The sequence below is a fragment of the Heterodontus francisci genome, chromosome 10 (genome assembly GCF_036365525.1).
Source record: "Heterodontus francisci isolate sHetFra1 chromosome 10, sHetFra1.hap1, whole genome shotgun sequence".
Classification (NCBI taxonomy): domain Eukaryota; kingdom Metazoa; phylum Chordata; class Chondrichthyes; order Heterodontiformes; family Heterodontidae; genus Heterodontus; species Heterodontus francisci.
The window spans coordinates 69788262-69798837 of NC_090380.1; the positions used below are offsets into that span (position 1 = coordinate 69788262).

General features: G+C 44.7%; 1 long non-coding RNA gene across 1 annotated transcript in view; it reads right to left on the minus strand.

Annotated features, from left to right (window-relative positions):
* The window catches only part of LOC137374508 (uncharacterized), a 28412-nt gene extending 18644 nt beyond the window's left edge, over positions 1-9768 (minus strand). The window contains exons 1-2 of the long non-coding RNA XR_010975836.1: positions 9702-9768; positions 1990-2068 (exon numbers count right to left, since the gene is read on the minus strand). This is a non-coding gene — a long non-coding RNA (uncharacterized lncRNA). The remainder of the gene's footprint in view (positions 1-1989; positions 2069-9701) is intronic.
* Positions 9769-10576: the final 808 nt, after the last annotated feature.

Sequence of the window (10576 nt, forward strand, 5' to 3'; positions counted from 1 at the left end):
GTAACAACCACTGAAAGCACCATTACCACCATTCCAGACTATCTTTTTGTTTTGGTCTGTAAGAGCATGTGAAGATTGGAAAGTAAGCAATGAGGAATGACCTGTGCACCAGAACTAGCCACCCCTACTTGTCTCCAGCCAAGCAGCTATGTTATTGGCATCGATGGTAAATTTACTAACAATATGGTAAATTTCCCAGGTATGTCAAATCACATAAGAGACCAATTATCCATGTATCAGCCTTCTCTCAATCATTAATAAAGTGATGCAAGGGGTCATCAATTGTGCAATTAAGTGCCATCTATTCACCAATAACCTGCTCACTGAAGATCAGGTTAGACTCCCACAGATCCAGTCATGCTCTAGACCTCATCACACATGGGCCGGGATTTTACGGGCCTCCCCGAGGCAGGATTGAGGTGGCACAGAGTATTGCGATGAGTGGCGGGGATGGGGGGAGGGTGGGACGGAGAGCCCATCACTTCCCCACCGCCCTGCAATCTTCCCAGGGCCAGGATGGCCAACAACGGTCTTCCTGCTCAGAGCCAATTGAGGATCTTAAGAGGTTTATTAACGGCCAATTAAGAGTCTCTTCCCGCCTCCACTGCACAGGGAGGACACCTTGTTAAACGAGATACGCTCCCTGTGGGTTTGGGAGGGGTTCCCTCTTCCATGGGCAATTTGTGGCCTAAGGACGACCCCCACCAGGAACAATTTACCCCCTGGGACCCCTCTCCCCCTGGACTCAATGACTACCCCCCCCCCACCCTCCTTCGCTGGGGCCTTCCGGACTGGCCCTGGCGAACCTGCCTCACCTACCTCAGCGGTTCCAGCACTGGCCTGGGTACAAGGCCTCTTCAGTACTGGCAGCAGCCACTGGCCCTCTGCCTGCAGTTCATGGAGGCGGGATCCCCGTCCCTTTAACGTCAGGGAAGGGGATCCCGCCTCCTAAAACCTAGAATCAAAAAGACCGGAGGATTGCTCCAGGAGGACACGAAAAGTCAGAGACGGGGCTCCCCCCACCTTTTCGACCTGGTTCCAAAAGCCCCGCCTCCAGCACAAAATCCAGCCCACAGAGTGAAGAAGAAAACTCTCCAGTTTCAGGAAGATGATCATGGTTGTCAGAGAGCAATCACCATAGTCTGAAGACATCATAAAGTGATGAGTGGAGTTGTTTGCTAATGATTTTACAGTGCTCATTTACAGCTCCTCCAATAATGAAACAGTCCATATTAGTCTACAGCAGTACTTGAACAACAATGGGATGAGAATAGATAGGTGCTTGATGGCCAGCACGGACACGATGGGCCGAAGGGCTTGTTTCTGTGCTGTATAACTCTATGACTCTATGCAGGTTTGGACTGCCAAGTGGCAGACAACATCTGGATCACATAATGCCAGGCAATAACCATCTCCAGCAAGAAAAAGACCACCATCTCACCCTGACCTTCAACAGTACCATCATTACCGAGTCTCCCACATTAATACTTTGTGGAATCAGATTAATCAAAAAAGTAACTGGACTAGCCATATCAATATGGCTATGGTTACAAGAGGTTGCACAGGCGAGGTATTCTGCAATGAGTGACTCACCACCTGACTCCCTCTAAGCCTCTCAACCATCTACAAGTCTCAGGTCAGGAGTGTGGTGGCACACTCAACACTCACCTGGATGGGTGCTGATTCAGCGGCACTCAAGCAGCTCAACAACATCCAGGACAAAGTAGTTGGCTTAATCAGCCTCCCTGGCACTGGACCCACTATTCTCCCCTCACCACTGGTATTCTGTAGCTGCAGTATGTACTATTTGCAGGAGGTACTGTAGCAAATTGTCAAGTTTACTTCAACAGCACTGCTCAGCCCTGAAACTTCTACCTGAAGAAAGGACAAAAGCAGCAAATATCATGGGAACACCATCACCTGCAAGTAGCACACCATTTCGACTAGGACATGCATTGCCATTCGTTCACTGCCACTGAAACTCCTTACCTAACAATATAATTGAAGCACCATCTCCACAAGGGCTTCAGTGGTCCAGAAACAGGGCCCACCCTGCCTTCTCAGGTATCTAGGATTAAGCAAGAAAGGCAACTTTGCAGTTAGAGGAGAATTCATTATAAAATAGCTAAATTGCCGTACTAGTTTCACCCACGAACCTATACAACATTCTACAGAGAATGTTACAAAAAATACAACTGATATAAAAACACTGGCTAAAGTTTCAATAAATACAAAAAGTAAAAACCTGCTTTTAACCTAACCCATGCAGTGAGAACAGGGCATGATTGGGTCAGATGTCCAATTTGCTCACTTAATTTTGGTGTCCAATCCTGTTCACCACACAGGTAGATTAAAATCAGGGCTTAAAAGTTCAGCAGCCATGTAATAGATGTAATTTAATTTAAATTTTGATGTTATGCTTTTGCATTTTTGATTTTGAATGTCAAATTAACATAGAAATGACAAAAAAATGTTGTTCATAATCAAGCTAGACTTTTGACATTGCTGCTTTATTAATGTCAAGTTCAGGTGCTGTTAATGTGGCTTTTTGCCGCAGATTATAATATCATTCCTTATTCCTATTCAGAGCCATTGAGAATGACCTTAACAGTGTGGCTGATGACTGCAGCAAAATTATTTAGACCAATCTTCTTTCATTCATTGGTCTGTGAAGCAGAACCCAGGAGAATTGTCTGCCTTAGGAAACTGCCTGTGAAAGAAGTTTTAAGGTACTCAGATCACAAGGGTGAAATTGAAAACCAGGATTGGTGTTATCAGTTGATGTCAATGAGTCATAGAGTCATAGAGAAATACAGCACTGAAAGGTGGGCCTTATGAGATATCTGAGCTCTGCACTTCGGCTCTTATTTAAGCCATTAATAGGCAAGAGAAGACAAAAATTATGGAAGCAGGATGCACGGAAGAAATCAATAACAATTTAACATTGGAAGGTCTCAAGCTCAGTCTGTAACAGGTTACATTGATATAACTGCTCACTCATACTCAGAACCATAAACAATGATATTGTAGTATAGCTGTTGACCTACAGCAAATTTAGAAGTTATATCAATATAATCTGCTCCAGAAAGTGGTGGAACGACTGGACTTCCTGGGTTTAATGGGTCAGAGTGTTTGCAATAAGTGACAACCAGTTAATGATCATGAGAGGCTCTGTGAGGTGTTCAAATGCCTGCCTCTCTAATAGCATCGTCAGGGTGATTTAATGTAAATAAAATAATATTGTATCCCAGCTTCTTTATTCGTTGCAGATTTGCTGTATAAATATACCTGCAAAGCTGCCATCCAAAATGAATAAAATATTTCCAGCATTATTATGCAAAAGGAGAAAAATCTCCACATCAGGTTCGTGATTGATAGTGTGATTTGCAGTGCTCGTAGCATGTGCATTGGCTAACTGCTCCTCATATTATGAGATACTGAACTTTTAGACCTGTCCAGCACCACTTGCCTATAAAGTATCCGAGAAATGCTTGTGTCACACAGTCTAATTTTCATCTGCCTACTTCTGTGTTTATGTTGGAAAATGAGGTGAGTAAGGGTAAATGAAAAAAAAAAATCCCAATCACTGGCTCCCCCAGGCCTGCCTGGTTCAATTTTCATGTGAATTCCTGGCCAAAACGCACAGGAACCTTGTTTGTATATTTAATTTGAGGTTGATTGCCCCTTGTTGGACACTAGTATGATTCACATGTACCAATGGGCAGAGTGTGCCATTGATCCCTGCCATAGTGTGAGTTCCTCCAACCTCCAAAAAAATTACTTTTTCATCTTTAACTTGCCAATGCAGGCATGATGAACCAAATTAGTTAATAAATCTGGAATTAAAAGTTAGTTTCAGTAATGCTGACCATGAAGCTACTGGATTATCGTAAAAATCCATCTGGTTCCCCTTTAGGGAAGGTAATCTGTCATCCTTACCCAGTCTTGCCTACATGTGACTCCAGTACCGTGCAATGTGGTTGACTCTTCGCTGCCCTCTGAAATGGCCTAGCAAGCCACTCAGTTGTACCAAACTGCTACAGAAAAGTTAAATAAGAATAAAACCAGACAAACCACCCGGCATTGACATAGACACCGAAACAACAATGGCACACTCTGCCCAATTGACCCTGTAAAGTCCTCCTCACCAATATCTGTGCCAAAATTGTGAGAGCTGTCCCACAGACTAGTCAAGCAACGGTCTGGTCAAGCAACAGCCTGAAATAGTCATACTCACAGAAACATACCTTACAACCAATGTCCCAGACTCATCCAGCACCATCCCTCGATATGTCCTATCCCACCAGCAGGACAGACCCACCAGAGCTGGCAGCACAGTGATATTCAGTCAGGAGGGAGTTGCCCTGGGAGTCCTCAACATTGACTTCAGACCCCATGAAGTCTCATGGCATCAGATCAAACATGGGCAAGAAAACCTCCTGCTGACTACCACCTACCACCGTCTATCAGTTGATGAATCAGCACTCCTCCATGTTGAACGCTACTTGGAAGAAGCACTGAGGGTAGCAAGGGCACAGGACTTCAAAGCCCACCACCAAGTGTAACTTGGTAACACCACCACTGACTGAGTTGGCTGAGTCCTGAAGGACATAGCTGCCAGACTGGGAGACTGGGCCTGCGGCAGGAGGTGAGGAAGCCAACAAGAGGGAAAAACCTACTTGACCTCACCACCAATCTACCTGTCACAGATGCATCTGTCTATGACAGTATTAGTAGGAGTGACCACCACACAGTCCTTGTGAAAACGAAGTCCCATTTTCACACTGAGGATACTCTCCATCATGTTGTGTGGAACTATCACTGTGCTAAATGGGATAGATTCAGATCAGATCTGGCAGCTCAAAACTGGGCATTCATGAGGCACTGTCAACCATCAGCAACAGCAGAATTGTTTTCAACCACCATCTGTAACCTCATGACCAGGCATATCCCCAACTCTATCATTACTGTCAAGCCAAGGGATCAACCCTGGTCCAATGAGGAGTGCAGGACAGCATGCCAGGAGCAGCATCAGGCATATCTAAAAATGAGATGCCAACCTGGTGAAGTTGTAGCACAGAACTGCATGCTAAACAGCAGAAGCAGCATGTGATAGACAGAGCTAAGTGATCCTACTACCAATGGATCATTCAAAGCTCTGCAGTCCTGCCACATCCGGTTGTGAATGGTGGTGGACAATTAAACAACTAACCAGAGAAGGAAGTTCCACAAACATCCCCATCCTCAACAATGTGGGAGCCCAGCACATCAGTGCAAATGATAAGGCTGAAGCATTTGCAACAAACTTCAGCCAGAAGTGCCGAGTGAATGATCCATCTCAGCCTCCTCCTGAGGTCCCCAGCATCACAGATGCCAGTCATCAGCCACTTTTATTCACTCCATGTGATATCAAGAAATGGGTGAAGGCATTGGATACTGCAAAGGTTATGGGCCCTGACAAGATCCCAACAGGAGTACTGAAGACTTGTCCTCCAGAACTAGCCATGACCCTAGCCAAGCTGGTCCAGTACAGCTACAACACTGACATCTACCTGACAATGTGAAAAATTGCCCAGGATTGTCCTGTCCACAAAAAGCTGGACAAATCCAACTCGGCCAATTACCGCCCCATCAGTCTACTCTCGATCATCAGCAAAGTGATGGAAGGTATCGTCGACAGTGCTATCTATTGGCACTTACACAGCAATAACCTGCTCACTGATACTCAGTTTGGGTTCTGCCAGGGCCACTCAGCTCCTGACCTCATTACAGTCTTGGTCCAAACATGGACAAAAGAGCTGAACTCAAGAGGTGAGCTGAGAGTGACTGCCCTTGACATCAAGGCAACATTTGACTGAGTATGGCATCAAGGAGCCCTAGTAAAATTGAAGTCAATGGGAATCAGGAGGAAAACTCTCCACTGGTTGAAGTCATACCCAATACAATACAAAGGTTGTGGTTGTTGGAGGCCAAACATCTAAGCCCCATGACATCGCTGCAGAATTTCCTCAGGGTAGTGTCCTAGGTCCAACCATCTTCAGCTGCTTCATCAATGATCTTTCCTCCATCATAAGTTGAGAAGTTGGTATGTTCACTGATGATTGTACAGTGTTGAGTACCATTTGTGACTCCTCAGATACTGAAGCAGTCCGTGTCAACATGCAGCAAGACCTGTACATCATCCAGGCTTGGGCTGATAAGTAACATTTGTGTCACACAAGTGCCAGGCAATGACCATTTCCAATAAGATAGATTTTAACTATCCCCCCCTTGACATTCAATCGCATTATCATTGCTAAATCCCCCACCATCAACATCCTGGGGGTTACCATTGACTAGAAACTGAACTGGATCAGCCATATGAATACTGTGAATACAAGAGCAGGTCAGAGGTTGGGAATTCTGCAGTGAGTAACTCATCTCCTGACTCCCCGAAGCCCACAAGGCACAAGTCAGGAGTGTGAAGGAATAGTCTCCACTTGCCTGTGTGCAACTCCAACAACACTCAAGAAGTTTGACACCATTCAGGACAAAGCAACCCACTTGATTGGCACCCCATCCACCACCTTAAACATGCACTCCTTTCACCACCGATGCGCAGTGGCGGCAGTGTGTACCATCTATAAGATGCACTGCGGTAACTCGCCAAGTCTCCTTCGACAACACCTTTCAAACCTGCAACCTCTACCAACTAGTAGGCCAAGGGCAGCAGAAGCATGGGAACACCACCACCTACAAGTTATCCTCCAAGATACACACCATCCTGAATTGGAACTATATCACTGCTCTTTCACTGTCTTGGGCTAAAACCTGGAACTTCCTTCCTAACAGCACTGTGGGTGTACCTAACCAGATGGACTTCAGTGGTTCAAGAAGGCAGCACACCACCACCATCTTCTCAAGGGCAATTAGGGATGGGCAATAAATACCTTGCCAACGATGCCCACATCTTATGAAATAATTTTTTAAAATGGGCTCCTTCTGTTCTGTAAGATTCTAAGATTCTCTATGATTCTAGATCTCCCTACCCTTTCTTTAACTATTTTTTAAAAAAAAGCTCTTTATGTGTTTATAAAAATCTTGTCACCAGTCATGCCACCTTTATTTCTCCCCTCTCAGGTACTTTGTCTCCCAATCCCTACCCCAACACATCACCACTCCTCGGTCTTAATACTCTGCGGTTGCTACTCCTTTTGCCATCATATCAAGCATTAACTTCTTTTAGTAACTCCACAGCTACCCTCTGTGCCTCTCTTAGCCTTCTCCAAAGGGCCCATCAAAGTATCTATCGAATCCTTCCTTAGGAGCAGCACTTCTGCTGGCCTATCTTCCTCTACTGACAACCTTCTCAACCTTGCTGGGGCTAATTCCACCAACCTCCTTCCCATTCAATTTATCACTACCCCTTTGGACTCTGCCTGTGGATGCATAATCATTGTGCCTTTCTGTATTTCCCCCCTAATGTCCATTCACCCATGAACAAGGCCCTTATTGTGAATGATTTGACAGAAATTTGTCACCCTGCCCCTTGCTGAAATCTTACTGCCTGGTTCTAATAAATTGCCATGCTAGCAGTGTAGCCCTTATTCCCAAATCACAACTTGATTTCTCTCCTATTTCTTTGGAACCTTTTCCGACTTGGAGAAGCTCACTGTCTTCTACCCGCATGCCATCTCCTTTAAAGACTTTTCGACTACAGTAGCCACAGCCCCCAAATTCCACTGAGTTTCTCTCCAAGGTATCCTCCATCCATTCCTACCTCAGTCTCTAAAGACTCATCATCTTCAGTGATTTCATTTGCCATCTCATCTTACCTTTCCCTCTCTCCTGTGATCTCATTGCTCCTTGTTCTCCTTTATCCTCTCCCTCTTTATAAACTCACCTATTCCTATTCCTGACCTCTACTCTCATGGTTTTCATCATAGACAAAACCAACATTGAACACTTCCTTGCATTGCTCACCAACCATATCCCTCTACTCCCTCTTGCTTCTTACCAATCCTCCTTCCAGGAAGTAAAACCACGATGATGCAATTACCATAGTTAAATAAGATTTCCATCTGTGTGCATTAACAGTTAAAAGTAATGGAAAACATATCATATTCTCACATCCACTCCATCAGCACTGCTTATGATTTTGTAGTAATATTATTTTCAAATTTAGAACGTCTGATGTTGTTGCCACAATCAAGAAATGAATTTTAATGATATTAACGGACAAGGTGAACTTTACCCTGACTGTTCCAGCATATATTGGTTTTGTATGAAATCCATTCACTAATATCACACAATGTGATTTCATCTCTCTTGAAAGTAAATGATATTCTTATTCACACAGAAAGCTGAAGTTAAAGTTCTCAAATAAGAATATCCTTTCCTTCATGCTATTTTCCATGCCCGTCTAAGAGCGAAGTCCAAAGTACGGAAAGTCCTCATCAGAGAACTCCTCTTTGCTGACGATGCTGCTTTAACATCTCACACTGAAGAGTGCCTGCAGAGTCTCATCGACAGGTTTGCGGCTGCCTGCAATGAATTTGGCCTAACCATCAGCCTCAAGAAAACGAACATCATGGGGCAGGACGTCAGAAATGCTCCATCCATCAATATTGGCGACCACGCTCTGGAAGTGGTTCAAGAGTTCACCTACCTAGGCTCAACTATCACCAGTAACCTGTCTCTAGATGCAGAAATCAACAAGCGCGTGGGTAAGGCTTCCACTGCTATGTCCAGACTGGCCAAGACAGTGTGGGAAAATGGCGCACTGACACGGAACACAAAAGTCCGAGTGTATCAGGCCTGTGTCCTCAGTACCTTGCTCTATGGCAGTGAGGCCTGGACAACGTATGCCAGCCAAGAGCGACGTCTCAATTCATTCCATCTTCGCTGCCTCCGGAGAATACTTGGCATCAGGTGGCAGGACTATATCTCCAACACAGAAGTCCTTGAAGTGGCCAACACCCCCAGCTTATACACACTACTGAGTCAGCGGCGCTTGAGATGGCTTGGCCATGTGAGCCGCATGGAAGATGGCAGGATCCCCAAAGACACATTGTACAGCGAGCTCGCCACTGGTATCAGACCCACCGGCCGTCCATGTCTCCGCTATAAAGACGTCTGCAAACGCGACATGAAATCGTGTGACGTTGATCACAAGTCGTGGGAGTCAGTTGCCAGCATTCGCCAGAGCTGGCGGGCAGCCATAAAGACAGGGCTAAATTGTGGCGAGTCGAAGAGACTTAGTAGTTGGCAGGAAAAAAGACAGAGGCGCAAGGGGAGAGCCAACTGTGCAACAGCCCCGACAAACAAATTTCTCTGCAGCACCTGTGGAAGAGCCTGTCACTCCAGAATTGGCCTTTATAGCCACTCCAGGCGCTGCTTCACAAACCACTGACCACCTCCAGGCGCTGATCCATTGTCTCTCGAGATAAGGAGGCCCAAAAGGTAAAAGGTAGTTAGGCACTGATACTGAAGTACAGATCTGTAAAAAACAATGCAGAATAATGATCTGCAATTTCCATAGTTGGATTGTAAGCAGAAAAACATATTACTATTCTCTCTGATGCTCTATTATATCATGACCATAGATCACCCTGTACAAGATATCAGAAAAAAGGGAACTCACATTGAGATTATTCCTTCTATAGAACATGCCAGACTTAAGTCACTTTATTACTTACAGTACAAGCAAATAAAAAGCTTACCCATATGCACCGGAGCTTTTAAGATATCCCTGATCTCAGAAACACAACTTAATTGTATGTTTTCTGTATAACAGTGCAAAATCATTCACTTGCATCACATGCCTCCTGTTGGGCCTCCTCACAGTTTACAGTAATTACTCAACTGTTTCAGGAGTCAGCAGATTATGTCTCTTCGAACTGGTGATAACCGTATCAAATACACAGCAAGGAACTCTCACAGAAGCAATCATTTTAGCAAAAGCTGCAGTTTTATTTACACAAAACAGAAAGCCTGCCAATACAGGGCCGAGGTCATGCAGACCCCTTGTGGATACATCAGGGGTGGTTTTCAACTGTCGGTCAGCTGGCTCTCAGCTGAAAAGCGGGTGTTGAAAACCAGAATTATACCTCAGCCGCCTCTTGGAAACCCAAGTCCCATCTGGTACAATCTTCAGGCAGTCCCCCTGTTTTGGATGTGATACTGTTTAAATAAGCAAATTGGGCTCTTCCATGGAATTGAAGACAAATTATTGACCTGGTTAGGATATGGGCTGAGTGACAGGAGGCAGAGATATAGGTACCCTAATTGGCTGATGTGACTAGTGGTATCCTACAAGGATCTATCTGTGTTGTGATCTCAACTATTCACCATATTTATTAATGACTTAGATGATGGGATAGAAAACCACATATCCAGTTTGCCGATGACACAAAGATAAACATTGTAAGCAATGTAAATAGAAGCATAAAATTACAAAGAGATATTAATAGATTAAGCGAATGGGCAAAACTGTGGCAAATGGATTTCAATGTAGGCAAATATGAGGTCATCCATTTTGGACCTAAAAAGGACAGAACAGAGTACTTTTTAAATGGTGAAAAGCCAGAAAGAGTGG